Raw genomic sequence first — 17705 nt, 5'->3', positions numbered from 1 at the left:
AGATTGTTTCCAGAAATGGAAGTTATCAAATTGACATTAGTAATCGGCTTCCTCCGTCTCATGACCCATGGCCACATGGTGACTGCCAACACTAGGATCAAGGAAGGTATCATGTACATTCAGGAGCATTCCATTCATTAGAACAGAACTTGTGCTTTTATCCAATTTGCCGAATCAGAAGCAGATTTCAGCCTAGCAATTCTGCAGTTCTGTTCTCACCAAAATTGAGCCAAAAGCAATGCTTCCTCTGCTGTGTCCATTGCATGGTATTGTTCACCCAAGTCTTCTCAGTGGTTCTGATAAAGGACCCTCCAAAAATGACATCATCCCTTCTAATAAAGGTCGAGCACACATTGCCACCTGCCTACAGAGAAGTTTATCTTGTGAATGCGGTCCAACTGGCAGAGAACTTTCCATGATAACCGTGGCTGATGAGCATCGCCGGCCATGATTTGTCTTAAAATATGAGAGCCACGGTCTGCGGACTTTTCTTGATGCGCATTTTTGAGTGAGCCGGTAACTCTCTGCTCAAGTAGACATTTTGCAACAACCAATGAGCTCTGAGGAAGACCGTAGGAGGATCCTTTTCAAAGCATCTGAAGGATAAAAACAGAAATTATTGACACGATGCACGCTTAACCTAGAGCTAACATAGTTTAGCAACTCTGTGTGATTTAATTCCAACAGTTTTCCTTGTCACGAGGATCTTATCGCATTGCTTTTCTTCAGATATATTTACCTTGCTGCAACTTCGGAAGAAAGGATACTCGGGCTTAAATTTGCTGGCCGGTTCAAGAGCTCTGCACAAGCTCAGCTCTTTCAGCTTACCTGCAACAGTCGCAAACAAAACATGAAAAAAAGTTTTCCATTTCTAGGCATACACTATTTTGGTCATGTGAAACTCATGTCCATCGACATAACAATGCTAAATCAATAGATGCGAGCTTTTCTAATGGTCTAACTTCTGAGGCCTATTTGCACAGCAATGTCATTTTCAGCACATTTAAGTCCAATATGACCGGTTCTGCTCGTCTTCATTGGCTTGACATACATGAGATCACCCAACACATACATATGCACACACGAGAGAGCTAGAGGCAGAGAAGAACTATGGGGATGAATTAGCTCTAACACAGTCTCTCTTAACTAGCGTCGTGGAGAGTTCCTATACAGAATTTGAATCAAACACAAGAACAACAGAGTCTGGAGGAGAATTAACTAGTGATTAAGATTCACACCTCGAAAATCTCGTGATGAGCAGTTTAAACTTTGGTCTCTCCCCAAACTCCGCAATGATGAATGTTCATAGGAACCGCCATGAACTTCACAAACTTGATCAGATTTTGTCGCCTTACAAAGCCGAGGACTCTTGGGTCAATGCACTTCATCTCCCAAGACTTAAAGCTTAACCGAAACATCACGGCAATCGCCGGCATCTTCCACTTTCGCAAGGCAAATCCACAATTGCTGAGGCTCAGTTCCTCGCATCACCACTCATTGGCGGACAGTCTATATCGGAGACGCCTTTATCAAATATGATTACATGGAAAATGGAGTCCACTTCAGATTTAAAGACCAAAAATTGGCCCTCGCAGATAGGGTAAATGCTCTGCAAATTCATTTCAACCCTTTGAAGTACGACCATCTCATCACATTTTTCCAATTCCTTAGGCTAAATAATTGCACCATTTCTCACTTTGACAAGCATCCTTTTTTGAGAGATTTTCACCCTATTTTCTCATGAACCTCTTTGGCATTCCCTGTTGGAAGAATAAGACCCATAATCTTAATAAGCCTAAGAGACTTGATTTCAAATTCAAAATGAACAACCAAATAGGAATGCATTAACCGAAAAGGACATCCTGAAGCAAATCCTTATCGGTTCATTTAGATTCAGAATGTGGCAATAATGAGTGTGTGCATCTGGATTATTATGAACCTCACACGGGTGGGTTCCAGATCTGTTCTTCATCCTCGTCGAATCTCGGAAAATCTCAACTGAGATGGCTAGATGCGATGAGATGTTGACGGTGGTGGTGTGGAGAGAGGGAAGGAGAGAGAACTGAGTAAGCGATAGAGCGAGCTATACGGAGCCCCGAGCTGATGGGTTCCAGATCTGTTCCAAGACTGATGGAGACTCACCAAGTTATTTTTGCTTATGTCATAATAACGGCTGGACGATTAGTTGGAATTGCTCTAAAGTTTGATTAAAGCAAAGATTTTTTTTTTTTTGGTCAGTGATTAAAGCAAAGATTCATTTGACGTGATTAATGACTAAGAGATCAGCTACCTAACCCAAAAAATAATAATAACAAATCAGGGAGTGCCCTATTAGAACGAGTCTTTTCTATGGTCGGATTCCAATCTTGCGTTTCTAAACAGAAGTGAATGAAAGAACCACATATGCTAGATGTCTACATCACGAAGAATCACACTTACCTTTGTGGGGATTTTGTATAACTTGAACACTATAAGTGACCCGACATCTCGTTTATCTAAAAGATTTTTAGTGGAGAGAAGCACCATGAATTGACAGCTCACGTGGGCGTTTCGGACTCTGTCTCGATCGATACGAGGCTTACTACCGAAACTGAGGGGTCCAACTATCCTGGCTAAGCCATTTGGAGATGTGGGCTTCTTTGGCCATGGAGTGTGCAGTCGGGCGTTGACCCAATCGGATCGTGCCGGCTGCATGAATATCGCCCAGAAGCAAATAACAAAAGTTCGTCCACATACCGCCGGAGCACAATTCAAGATTGCAGAATCATGTATAAGTACTACGATTTCACCGAGTAACTTAGGACTTGTAAACAAAAGATCACTTCATATTTCAAAGGGGGGAAAAAGTTATGCCACTCCCTGGCTTTCCGAGTTAGCCCCTTTTCCTACCAACTCTCTAAAACTCGAACTAATGTCAAGTGCTCATCACAATTCCACATGTGAGGCGCGAACTCATTGTGGTTATACCCAACTCATATGTTGCCCGCATGTTATATTAACTATGTGACATCAATCCAAGCAATAACGCTTTTACTTTGTAAGACCTTGATGGATCCACAAGATAATTGATACTACAAGAATAAAGTAGCAGTCTTGAAAATACACAAATCACCTATATGAATATCATGATTGCGTTTCAAGGCATCGTACGCATTGACTCTTTCCTTTTGTGCACCACAATGAGCTATGTAGTAGACACGATCCTGTCAAAGATAATCTATAACAAGTGACGGTATTTCCCTTTGGTTCCATACGCAACTATAGTGAAAATCATCCTAAAGGACTTGGGCACTAAGATGGCAAGCATTAGTACAACTACTATAGCATGTATAATGATTCCACTGCAGTATGCTGCATGGATGGAGCATGTAATGGTGTGCTTCAAGGCCCAGGCTATACACCATGCATCGATTCTATGAGAAATCAACTCAAGCATGAGCGCAACGACGTTATCACGCTGAAATTAAACTCAAAGATTATAGAGTTAAACACAAGGACTATTCTTTCACAATAATGTTGTCTCAATATTGTGCAAATAAAGAATTGTAATAGAGTTCAGTATAAAGTAATTCTTTGGCCAAATGATGGAATGTTGTCTCTATTGACACTTGAATTTTTGCCAGCGAGTCGAACACGCACTGTGGTAAAAATAAATATAAAAATATGGTATGAAAAATAGTAAAAAATAAGTAAAAACCCAAACAAAAAACAAGGAAAAAAACAAGAAAGTAATGAAAAAATGTCCAATTCAGTCAGAATTGACAGGGCCAGTTCCAGTCTGTTGTGCCTGTTCCACAAGCGCAACCCTGACCGTACCAAGCCCATCAGAATAAGCCTCGGCCCGTCAAACCATGCGCGCCAGACCACATACAATACAATTTGCCTTCAATTGAAGATTAGAAGCATCAATGAAAGGACTCGCTTAGTGCACTTTTTTCATGAAAGGCATATATACGAAGTACAATAGGCATTCAGAGGCTAACAAAAAGGATAAAAAGAAAATAGAGGAGATACAAATTATTCCCCATCTTTTTTGTCACATTGTTGTTTTTCAATATGATGAGAAATGCAATAATTAATTTGTTGGAGTATGTTGGGGATTTTCGAGTCAATTACTGATTTTTCTGAATATGTTATGTAAGGAAGAGATACAAACAGGGAAAAGATTATGAATTGCCTGAATCCAACAAATTAAAGGATATAATTTAATAATACAAGCCCAACAAATCAAAGGTTAGAATTGCATAATTCAATAGGAGTAAATCCATCTTGTTTTGTACCCGTGTAGGGAACATTTGTAAGGCAGATATAAAGTGGAGGACCTCTAATTTTTTGTCTTCATTTTTTTGATGTCTTTTGTGGATCGTGAACACGTCAATGAAATTAAATATCGACCGGCCATGTGAGAGAGTTTTCAGTTTTTAAGATCACATATCGATCTCCAATGGGAGAAGGATGAGCGACAAGGGCAAATTAATCTTTAGCGCAATCACGAGATTGATTGAAATAAATGCAACACTCATGGATTGAACTTTACAAAGAGGCTAGTCTAAATAGAATGAATATCCGGAAAATAGGACTTCGACTCGTATGAAAATGCTAACCTTGACAGTGGTATCATCTGATCCATTAAGCCAAACATTAAATGCAACCAATATCTTTACGTGCACTGGTGAAGGAAGAAGGGAATCGAGGCCCGCAACGAATTCATCCGCAACGATTTCATCTCTGTGCACATCACAAATAGGCATTCTAGAGGCTTCTTCATCAGTTTTCGCTTCTCCATCATCCTCCAGACGCTGTAAGCCGCCACTGGAGCCACTCCGCCATTGCTGATTTCGCTGCAGCAAGGTCTCCTCTCGTTCTGCTCTGTTTTCTGGTCAGGATGGCCGAAAGAGCACGGACCCTTGGTCGCTCTCCCTTCGCCGGCGTCGATCGTTGAAGTCGACACCTCTAGGGACTTCATCTCTGATCTGATCACCGATCGAGGTCAAAACCTCACTCTCATCAAGGTAAATTACACACACTCTATTTCTGCCGCTTATGAACTAAAAACAGAGCCCATGAGCTTTAGCTAATAATGTCCGTGAGTCAAATAGCTGAGTGGATATATTTGGGGCACATTTGTGTCCGGATGAATTCTCCTGTTTTGTTTTCACTAATTAAAAATAAAAAAAATAAAAAATTAGAAAAACGCAAGTCTCAGTTGGGCGATTACAAGAATAATTTTATTTGAATTTCGTTTTATTCATGTTCTTTGAGTTTAGGGAGGTCATATCTCTTGAATCTTGAAATAAATTAAAATTTTACATTGTGTTTTTCTTAGATGAGATGACTAAGGAAAATAAATGATATAAAAAGAATTCCGTTTGCTTTAATATTAGGATTACATTCTGGGGTCACTTTATGTATGTCTTCATTAGGCTTGGTTTTAATTTTCGGACTTAACTTATGAGATTTTTTGTCCCAAGGCTTGATAATGAGACAATATATGTTCTTTAGCCAACATAGCATTGAGTTGAATTCTTGGACTTTAATTTCTGTATTTACTTACTTTCGATCCTTTGATTATGAGCTTGATTTATTAGGTGATGTTTTCATTTACTAAGTTTTGATTATGTGATTTAAATGCAAGAGCATTGCCATGAGGATTTGACCACATTGTTTATTTAAGATATATTTGTCTCACCGCAAGTTGCAAGGTAGAGTACCTGGATTTAAATTGCTTGCCGGTTTGAGGGCTATGCACGCACCTTGCTCTTTCAGCTTTAGCTGCGTCGATTGCAAACAAAACAAGAGAAGAAAGCTTTCAATCTCTAGGCACATCTTGTTATGTGCGACTGGTATCTACTGGCATAGCGGCCTAAAAACAATAGATTGAGTCTTTCTAATGGTCTAGCTTTCGAGACCTATAAGCACAACACCAACGTCATTTTCCAGCATAATCATATCCTATATGACCGATTCAGTTTGTTTCCATTAGCTTGACATTTCCGAGATCCCCCCAACACATACCGGTTCTGTACGGAATTTGAATCAAACAAGAGAATAACACAGTCGCATGGGGATGCTTAGCTCGTAGATTATGACTCCCACCTCGAAAATCTTGTGACGAGCAGTTCGAGAATCTGTCTCTCCCCAAACTCTCTGCTAAAATTAACGCGAATGGGAACTGCCATGACCTTCGCAAACTCACAAAGCTGAGGATGCTTTAGGTGAATGCAATTCATCCCCCAAGACTTCAAGCTCAGACCAAAACATCATGGCCGTCACCGACCGTCTTCCACTTTCATTGAGACAAATCCACAATAGCCATGGCTCTGTTCCTCGCCATTGGCATTCGGTGTCGATCGCGATCGCGGATATTCTATCTCGGACGAGCTTTTATCAAGTATGATTTCATGGATTCATTCTAACCCTACCGAACCATAGGCCAAATAATTGCACCGTTGGACGCTCTCGGAAATTCTCACCATATTTTCTCATGAAACTCTTTGAAGTTCCCCATGGGAAAAAATAAAACCCATGACTTTAATAAGCCTACGGAACTTGATTTCGAATTTAAAACAAAGAATGACATAACAGAATGCAGAAAATAAATTTTCAGCATTCGGGAGATAATGATGAGAATTTCTTTCTCCTCCCAGTAGAACAGATTGTACAGTTTATGGAACATTACTCCAGAAACCGCCATAGAGAGCAACCTACGATCTCAAAGTAACATAGATGTAGACGGAATCATCTTTGCAAGACATTTTACAGGAAGAACTAAACAAGTATCGACCATCTAACAGACAAACATGCATTGCAGTGAATGTTGATTTGCGATTCAGATTGTTACTATGAACACTTCACGGTGAGCACTTCAGCGACGATCATACAAAGCACTTGCAGCGTGCATATTGACACGCCAGCAGTGAATTTGACAATAAAAATCACACAAAAATGCCTGAGTCTCTCTTCATGAAACTAAGAACGAAGAAGAAGTTTATAGTGTTTATTTTATTCGATGCACGAATGACTATCGGATGAGAGGAAGAGGTTGTCTGAAACAATGATGCTGAGGATCGGAGCCAGCGAAGCAGAAACGAACAAGTTCAGAGCAGTCCGAGCAAACTCACTGGAAAACAGGTGCCAACAGAGCTACGGCCTGCCGGTGGAGCAATGATCGGAGACGATGCTAACGGTGCCGGGAGGTTTGTTGAAGGTCACCATACGAAGCAAGAAGCCGAGAGACATAACTCTCTGGACGTTCAGAAATCTCTGAGCCTCCCCACCGTGTGTGATTTGTGCTGAGTGCATAAGAGTTCTGGCTGGCGATGGAGGATGAGCCACGGTGGCAACCGGTGGACTGAGGCGACGGAGAGAGAGAGCGAAGATGGAGTAGCGTCTGGAAATGGGGTTGATCCGATAGAGAATTTTCTGCTGAGGCTCCCGTTCGTGTGTTCCTCTTCCCGAATGCACGCGCCTCGTGAGCGTCGATGCTCTGCTACTCGGACGCTTGACTTTTGTGGACGAGGTATGCAGTGGAGAGCAGCACTCTGATCAGGACGATTATGCTATGGCGTTCTACACCATCCCGTGCGATCTGAGGTCCCACTGTCGCGGAAAAGGGGTTCGACTACTACGCATGCTTCTTTCCACCGTGGCCGAGTGCCTCGGCCACGGTGCGTGCAGTGGTGTGCGGACAAATGGCAACCGTGCGCGGACATGAGGAGAGTATGAAGTAGGAGGAAATTTTTTTTAAATAATTAAAAATTCGAATTTTTTATAAAATAAAATAATAAAAATAAAAAGAAAATGTGTTTGGCGCAAAAAAGTGTTTGGTTTAGAAGTGAAAGAAAGTGGATGGAAAAAAAAACGGAAAACATTTTTTCCACTTTTGAAGAAGTTTTTTCTGTTGACGGAAATTGTATTCCCCTAGTCACTTTATTTTCCATGAAACGAACATCGAAAAATCCGGAAAATATTTTCTCGAAACTTGTTTTTCCAAAACAAATGTAGTGTTAATGTGCACATAGAAATTTCTTAGGCTTAGTTCCGTAGGAAACTCACATGAATCAGTTTTTTTCACACTAACAATTGCAAGTCATCTTTTGCTTGGGTTAATTCATAAGGGTTCTCGCCTATATTATCTAATTCATGAGGTTTGTCTGGGTAATATTTGATGGAGACATTCTCCTAGGCGTGTTTTCTTAAAAAGAAAAACAAGATGATATAAATTGCATGAAACTCAATTAATCGTGCATAATTTAGAATCTATTTATTAGAGTTTAAAATTAGACTGAACTATCACTTTTCTTTAAAAAAAGCCCTTCCGCTTTTCTCGCCCCGATTGAATTTATGTACATTAATTGAAGGGTGATTTGGTCTTTTTAGTCAATCTTAAGACACGAAGTGGGAATTCTAAATATCACTCTTCCTTATTAAGCTAACAATTCAAGCAATCGTATTCCTTCATTCAGAACAACAGAGGCCAACGTTTCATAGAGGAACCTGCCCAGCCACCAAATTCACATTCCAGACAATCGAAACTGACCTTGGATGTTTAGTTGGATTCATCAGACACAAAAGAAATCATATTAATCTCAATGGTCAGGTGATCCGATGTCAAAAACATGAGAATAAATTTTAAGCATGCGGGAGATAATGCTGAAGATTTCTTTCACCTCTCAGTGGAACAGATTGTCCAATTTATAAAACATTTAATCCAGAAACCGCCAAAGACAGCAACCTACACAGCGATCTCAAAGTAACATAGATGAAGACGGAATCATCTTTGCAAGACTTTTGGCAGGAAGAACTAAACAAGTTTCAACCATCTAACAGACAAACATGCATTGCAGTGAATGTTGATTTGTGATTCAGATTGTTAATATGAACACTTCACGGTAAGCACTTCAAGCGATGATCATATAAAGCACTTATAGCACGCATATAGACACACCAGCAGTAAATTTGACAACAAAAGTCACACAAAAATGCCTGAAGTCTCTCTTCATGAAGCTAAGAACGAAGAAGGAAGAATATAGTGTTTATTTTACCGATGCACGAAGGATGAACGGATCAGAGGCAGAGGTCATCCAAGATAGTGATCCTGAGGAATAATCTATCTCGGAAGCACCTTCATCGAGTATTATCACCCGGAAAAGGGAATTGTCTCCACATTTGAAAAGGTTGAGAAGAAAATGACCAATGGGGTAATGCTCCATAACATTCTGACCTCGTTGTTACTCTTTTCTAGTTGCCCAGGTCAAAATACTTTGACCTTTGGAAGCATCGAATTTGGGAGAGTATTTCCGTATCTCCTTAAGACATTTTTCATAATCCCCCATTAACATAACTTAAAGTAAGTCCAGGGCACTTATTTATCGCAATCTAAATCCAATGTGCAAAAGTGCAAAGAAGGCGGAGATTTAAGAATTATCACGTCTTATACCATCATCCAAAGAATAGCTTCCACAAGGTGGTGCCGGCACTCACTTAGATAGGGTCCATTTCAATAGTCGTTCAAGTGAATCTCACATGAATGTTGCTTATGGGGCTTAAACAATCAACCATTGACATAGACTCCGCCCAATGGACCCAGTACAGATAAGAAATTCTCTGACACATCAATTGTCAAGACTCATTGGATCCATAGATTGTGAAAATTCTAAAGCCTACTAAAGATAAGTGCTTGGATTCATTCAAACATCGGCATAACATTGTCCATTGATGAGATAAGCCAAGATTGACAAACAAGTCCAAAGCTGCGATACTTCTTCATTCAATTCGTACTCTACGATATTTGCAGTATCTCTCACTGCTGAGAGAAAGAATGATGATGATTCTCAACATATAAGAAATGCTTTCTCATCTTTTCCTGATGTTGCTTGGGCTATTTACCATTGTTTGAATCTACCACATCTGATGAGTATCATTCCAAGAACTAATTGATACCCAGCAGTGAAATTAACAAAAAAAGTGGCTGCACTTATAGAGCACTAATTCCTTCTAGCAAGTCAATCTACTTTATCAGCAACAAAGGTCACAAAGTAGCCAACTAAAGAAATACTCCGTTCTAAATATCTATGATGCTATATCGTTCGAGTTAATCCAGTGCAAAGATCAAGTTCATACAAACCACTCTTCCAAACACGAAATTCTGATTTAAAAAAAAAAAAAAAACTGAGGCTGATGGCATTTAATATTTGAAATTTTTACAACAGGCAACGTTTGGGAAACATATTGAGAAATGAATCAACAAGACTGTATCACATCACCAGGTACTCAAATTACAATGGTGACTTGTATACTGAAAGCGGACCTTAACTAGGGCCAAAGTCATTTGCAGAAAGAGGAATTAATCAACCAAGAAGTTCGCGGCACTGGTTACTAGTAGAGAGTAGAGCAAATACCAAATGTTCGAAAGAGACATAAAGATACCAAATGTTCACAAAGATAATTCAGCAATCAGCATCATTGCTCAAAAGCACATTAGTTATTCTAATTTGCTTCCATTTCCTGCATAATAGAAATTCAACAATTGTTGCTTGTTTCTTTTTCAACAAACTATAGCCTGCGTCACTCTCTTCCTTATCAAGCTGACAATTCAAGCAAACATATTCTTTCATTCAGAACAACTGAGGCCAACGTTTCACAGCGGAACTTCCCCAGCCACCAAATTCACATTGCAGACAATCGAAACTTACCTTGGATTGTTACTTGGATTCATCAAACACGCAATCAATAGAAAAGAAATCATATTAATCTCAATGGTCAGGTAATCCAAAGTAAAAAAACATGAGAATAAATTTTAAGCAAGTGGAGATAATGCTGAGAATTTCTTTCTCCTCCCAGTAGAAGAGATTGTACAGTTGACGGAACATTAATCCAGAAACCGCCAAAGTAACATAGATGTAGACGGAATCATCTTTGCAAGATTTTTGGCAGGGAGAACTAAACAAGAATCGACCATTTAGCAGACAAACACGCATTGTAGTGAACGTTGATTTGTGATTCAGATTATTAATATGAACATGTCACAGTGAGCACTTCATGCGATGATCATACAAAGCACCTATAGCGTGCGCATTGACACGCCAGCAGTGAATTTGAACAACAAAAATCACACAAATATGACTGGGTCTCTCTTCATGAAGCTAAGAACGAAGAAGGAAGATTATAGTGTTTATTTTTGTTAGAGGATCAAGATCAAGACTGTTAGAGGATCAAGATCAAGACCGTACTCTGATACATCAAGACGCCTCTGCTACATCAAGACGGTCTTACTCTGCTACGCCAAGAGTCAGCCACAGGAGATCCTCAACTATGATAGATATAGATCACCAGAAGACTATCGTGAAGTAAATGAGCTGAAGACATGGATAACGAGTCTTATCAACGGTGGAGATTATGCAAATGCCGAAGACATGGATTGCCAAGTCTCAGGATTTGCTACTCTGTTATAAACAGCTGTAAAGTTTGTTAGTTGGAGTCGGTTAGTTCGTTTTAGTTGGTTATTAGTCTTCTAGCTTCTATTAGTAAATAATGAAAGAATTGAGATCTGTAGAAGGGGTGTGGAAAAGAACAGAGGATTTAGAATTGATCTGCTGTATTTTCCTTTGATTTCTCTTTGTTCATAGAACTGAGATACAATGAAATGAGAATTATATACTTCTTGTTCAGATCCTTTTGCAACACTACTGAGTTTATCCTCTATCATCATCATCATTCTTCATCTTCATCCTCTGTATTCTTGGATTCACAAACTCACAATTTTATCCGATGCACGAAGGACGATGGGATCAGAGGAAGAGGTTGTGTGAGACAATGACGTTGAGGATCGGAGCCAGCGAAGGAGAAACGAACAAATTCAGAGCAGCCCGAGCAAACTGACCCGATAACGGTGCTAACAGAGCTACGGCCTGGTGGTAAAGCGATCCGGGGGGTCAGTTGGAGGTCACCGGACGAAGCAAGGAGCCAAGAGAGATAATTCTCTGGACATTTAGAAATCTTTGAGCCTCCCCACCCGGTGTGATCTGTGCTGAGCGCGTGAGTGTTGTCGTGGCCGGCAATGGAGGACGAGCGACGGTGGCTGCCGGGGGGACCGAGGCGACGGAGAGGGAGCGAAGATGGAGACGCTTCTAGAAATGGGTTGACCTGATAGAGAAATTCTCTCTTGCTGAGCTCCCGTTCGTGCATTCCTCTTCCTGAATGCGCGCGCCAGGCCCATCAGAGTAAGCCTCAGCCCAGACAATTTCCCTCACCGCAGCCCACGATCCAGTCTCTCTCGATCGATCGGCCGAGTTGCAGAAGATTCTCTACCGCTAATCGATACCAGAAATCCACCGCCCGCCATTTCTTTCTCGGGAATTCTCGAGGCTTCTTCATCAGTTCTCCTTCTCCGTCGTCCTTCAGACACTGTTAGCCGCCGTCGTAGCCGCTCCACCATCGCCGGTTTCGCTGTAGCAAGGCCAGCTCTCGTTCTGCTCTGTTTTCTGGTCAGGACACCCGAAAGTGCACGTAGCCTTGGTCGTTCCCCGTTCACCGGCCCCGATTATCAACGTGGACACCGCCGAGAACTTTGTCACTGAATGAAAGAGAGCCAGTGAGCTTTAGCTAATGTTTGTGACTTAATCAATTGCGATTGAAGCTCGATTAGCAATTCGGACTCAAATGTTATTTTCGTGATTATCTGAAAGTGAATCTTTGCCTCGTATTTGCGTACGAGCCCCTTGATTGAAATGCCTATCACTTGTTGGATGAAACGTTCGAACTAGATCAGTATGTAACTTTGATTCAATCCTTGAAATGCAAAATCATATTGCATCAATTCAATTTGTTCTCGACTTATCGAACCCTTATTATGGCCGAATTCGTTCATATGCTCAACAAATGATGTGAAAATTGCTGTGTCGTGGCTTGAGGATATCTCTGATTCGAGTTAAAGTGTGAATTCTGTGGTGAAAGAGTGCGAGATCTGCATGGTCGTCTGCAAAGAATGGAGCGTCAGAATCGCCATCCATCTTTCTTGGGCGTTGTTCTCTTCCTCATTGTCTGCTGATGCGTGCACAAGAGGTGGAAAATTTCTGGAAATGTGACTTTTCTGATGCTGTGGTTTTCATTTCGTATCCCATACTTAGAGGACTCGTTCACGGAGTCAGATAGCTTGGAATGGATATTTAATGCATAATCTACAATTTCATGAATCCATATTTGTTGTTAAGCCTGATTCAAACAGAATATAAAAGTATCACGTGGCAAACCATTCACGAGATGAATTCCCAACATTTCAGGGTTTAGCAGGTGGAGTTGAGAATTGAGAATAAGGAATCACGGGAATTATTTCTCTTTTTAACTAATTTGGATCGAATTATCATTATTGATAGTTATATTAACATTGTATTTAATGCTGCCATTATGTTAACAAGGTAATTTCCAGTCAAAGCAAGGTAAACGTGAATAATATATCAAAATAAAAATTTGATATAGTAAATGCTCATATATATTGGATTGGTTAATTAAATGCTTATGTTTCAACATCAACAAGATCACAATCACCTAGTAGCTGAGATAAAACGAGTAATCTCAGGTTTACAGATATATTTAAACATAAATTGCAGTGGACGGTCTTGCTGCAGCTGCAGCAATTATTCGACATCATCAACAAGAATGAGCTTGCACCTGAGCTTCATGGCTATATAAATTACAGGCTTGGCTTGACATATGTTTGAAGAACGAATCCTCGATCTCAAACAATTAGAGCAGAATTGCATTCTTCAATTGTAGAGGCACAGGAGTGATCTTAGCAACTGACTCACGGCAACTAGTTATGTTTACAGACAATCTAAAAATGATAAGATTGCAACTAGCTCCAAAAAGAGAACAAAGACAAAATGACATATGCGGTATGTTGGTTTGAACTAAATATGGCATAAAGCGATGCTTCCTTTGTTCATCTCAATCCAACCTGAATCGGGTCCTTACCAACATTGCTAAAGATGGAGACTTTGAACACTGCATTGCTCCCTTTCAATGAGCTCAAACGAATATCTCCTTTATTAGAGTTTCTCTCGCAGACGTCGACCAACCACCGGAGAAGTTCAGGGGGCGTTATTGCTGATAGGTGCTGAGCTGCTTCGGCCCCAATTTGTTTGAATTCTAAGAGCCGGAATTCGTCAATTTTTGACACGTGTCTCTATGAATTCGTCAACGAACAATCTGCCCATCGAAATAATTTTCCAGCTTAGTGGGTAGTTTGGATAATTTTCCATCGGCATGTATCAGTTCAATTCAGTCCAGTGGTTTCAAATTAATCACCTGAATCATTGCATGTGCAAACATAAGGTTATATTACCATTACTATTCCGATTACCTTTTGATTAATTTCCTTACTATAGCATGTCGTGTGATTTCATATTTGAAATATGCCAGTGATAAATGGAGATCGGGGTGGTATATCTTTTTCCTTTCATAACAAGAGATTGTCAAATCGCCATTTTGGAAAAAAGACACTCCAATTCAAATTTTGTAGTTTTTTCAAGGGCAGTGAGAGGCCTTAGATGAGTAGAACAATGAAAAAGTAGCTCAGTAGGACTCACATGACATTTAGGCTGTTTGGTCTGATTGACAGTAAGAAAAAGGAGAAATATCTATGTGAAATTTTTTGAGTTACTACAAAATGATTTAGCCCACTCTTTGAATTAGACATAAGTATTAACTAAAATTTAGGCCACCCTTATCAATGCCATCAATCAACGTGCCAAAAGCTTATTACCAAATTCTTGAGAATTTGAAAAGTGACTAGGAAAAGCATGTCATCTACACATACAAAACTTATAAAAATGACAAGTCACGCCTCCCAATTATCCTAGGGAGTAACTCGGAATTACTATGAAACTCACAAATTGTAAAGGGAATTCAACATCTTGGAAGGTTGGTAAGAAGGTAAATGCAATTTAGCCTGTAGTTTCCTATAGGGCAACGAACCTTCTGAATCTTCAAGGTCCATGACATCTTCAGAATCTTCCCATTTTCTTTGAGAGGGCTTCGCCCTCTAGATTTAATATCTCATCACTGCTTGAGGGATAGTGTATCCATATTTCATCACTGGCCATAATGTGTCCGAATACTTTAGAGTCACAATTCTCTGGTTTTCTTGACCGTATGTCTGAATGAATTCCCAAGTAACGTTCGGTCCATGAAAACATTTGACCAGCCAATACATATGATAAGACATGGGAATGCAAGCATACACTAACACCACAAATTTTTCAAATTTGCGCACAATGTCAACCTTGCGTTTGCTACATTATTAAAATTATGGATGTACCGCTAACACTGTTGAAAAACCGTTAAATATGTTAACGTGGCGCTTACAAGGAAAACTTTTATCAAGTGGCAGTAAAACCACTGCGGAATCCATCTCCGTCTCTCTCTTGAAACATCATGCCATCACCTCTGCCCACCAGTACGGCCACCACTGTCCACCGCCACTGCAATCACAACCGACACCCACAACCTTCAACAGCCATAAGCAAATGCAACCACCGCAACCACCAGCACCGCCACCGACCTCAAACTCATTGTTCGTCGTCTCTCTCTGGGGCTAGCTGAGGCGTACATCTCAGATCGGGGTCTCATAACCTTGAATCAGAGGACGTGACTTTGGATTCGAGGTTGTGAGACCTCAGACTCAAGGCAGCAACCTCAAGCGGAGGTCTCCGGAGGTTCGGGATAGTGAGAGAGATGGTTGCAAGCCCCATTGCAGTGGACGACAACAACGGCACGGTGATGGCCTTATAGCAAATGCTCAAGCGGCAATAATGGCGTTGTACAGTGTGGATGACGGCTGAGCGTGGAAGAGGACGAAAGGGAACATAAATCCCGAAGCACGTCATTTTTCAGTTCATTTAAGTTTGGAATGTGCCATTAATGAGTGTGCATCTGGATTACTATGAACCTCACAAACCCAATCAGAATTGAATGGGAGCAGTCTGATTGTGTGCTCTCTTGCCCTGCCACCCCACCGCTCTTACCGTGTTCCCTCTTTCCTCCCCTGCTCGATCATCTTCAGGACGGGGCCCTTTCCCTCTTTTCGCCTCGGATCCGGATTCGTGTGCCTGACTCGATCAAGCCATTATTCACGTGCGGTGCTCCAATGACTAACGATGATGATGAGAACCCCTTTGCTCAGGATTCCCCGCATCCAGATAAGAATTTGCTCTTCCTTTGTTCTCTTCACGTTTTCAATTCTTGTTTCGCCCTTTTCCAGGATTTTCTCACGGGCTAATAAGAACGAACCTTTTATTTAAGAAATTATATTAATCATTTCATGTCGCTCGATCGATGGGAAATAGAAAAGCACGATATCTTATCATGAGTTATATAGTTCCAGCTACCGTATCTTAATGTAAGTCTTTTTAAGTTTCGACTAGTAAGATGATAGTGGTCCTGCTTTTGTCACGACAGAAAACAACTCACCCCAAGTTGTAGGTTTGGCTGGATGAATGATACCCAATTTAATGAAATGCGATTGGAACTTTAGATGGGTCGCAATGGATTAATGTTGCTCCATTTGCCAAGAAAAGAAAGAAAAACAAGAAAATTACAAGCAATTCCCACAATTGGCTTGCTCGCATGAGCTGATATCACACAATGCTGAGAGAAAGGGGAGAAAAAAACGAACCCCATAAAAGGGAAAAACGTGAAGAGAAGAGGCGAAACCAAACCGGTCTTCGAAAACTTGTGAGGTTGGCTGATATGGAAGAATAGCGTCCCCTATTCATCTCCAACGGCTATGCGGTCATTCGCTGGACCATCTATTAGCTGTGGAAGCCGATGAAGCGCCGTGGCCAAGGACCGGAGCAAAACTTTTTTTTTTTCTTTTTTTGGGCCGGGGGGGAGGGAAAACGTGACTGAGGCCTGGCCCGGACTGAAGCCATGCCTCTTGGCCCAGACCCAATAGGATCTGGCACGGCCCGAAAAAAATGTGTTTATTTTATTTTGTTTTTTTGTTTTTACGCTCCATGAGAAATTCAAATGGCACGTCCTAAAACCAAAAACCTTGAAGACATCAGAACAGGCTAGTAAAAACCTGTTTTTCTACTTGCTTGGAGAAAGGGGGAGCAGGAGGGAGACCATGACACGAGCAAAAGAATGACTCCATCCCATCACTCGCTTTGTAACTCGTTGGCGTGAGTGTGAGACACGAGAAGAAAGATTGCAAGAGCAAGCGTAGAGAGAGAGAGAGAGAGAGAGAGAGAGAGAGAGAGCATAAGATGACTGACCGGGCTTGATGGCGGCACGGTGGCGGCTTGGTGGGGATTGGATTACTTGATAATGATGAGATAAGAGAGAATGAGAGAGGTCGGGACCTCAATATGAGAGATGGGGAAATGAAAGAGGCCCGCAGAGAAGGAAAATGAGACATTATTTCAAAATTACAAATCGAGCAGATATAGATCATCCCAGCTTTAACTAAATCTAAATGGCCTAGATTGGGCTGAACTAAAAGATAATTTGAAACTCCGATACCGGACCAGTAGTTCTTTTATGATGCCCAATGCTTCAATCACAGAGCATGTCTTGTTGGACCGGTGCAATTGAGACGTGCTACTTGAATTTCGTTTATGATCAAATTAAAGAGTGATACCCATCTAGTATTGGAGCATAGCTTCAATTTTTTGACTGTAGCATTAATTTTCTCGGCAAATTAAAGA

The 17705-nt window shown here is 40.8% G+C and overlaps 1 long non-coding RNA gene across 1 annotated transcript; it reads right to left on the bottom strand.

Annotated features, from left to right (window-relative positions):
* Window positions 1–508: 508 nt before the first annotated feature.
* LOC120295585 lies at window positions 509–1632 on the bottom strand. Its single transcript, XR_005552956.1, has 3 exons — window positions 1239–1632; window positions 740–828; window positions 509–596 (listed from the first exon to the last, which is right to left on the bottom strand). It is a non-coding gene; the product is annotated as an uncharacterized LOC120295585 (long non-coding RNA).
* Window positions 1633–17705: the final 16073 nt, after the last annotated feature.

This window comes from Eucalyptus grandis, chromosome 7, assembly GCF_016545825.1.
Source record: "Eucalyptus grandis isolate ANBG69807.140 chromosome 7, ASM1654582v1, whole genome shotgun sequence".
Classification (NCBI taxonomy): Eukaryota; Viridiplantae; Streptophyta; class Magnoliopsida; order Myrtales; family Myrtaceae; genus Eucalyptus; species Eucalyptus grandis.
This window is presented reverse-complemented; position numbering and strand designations above follow the sequence as displayed.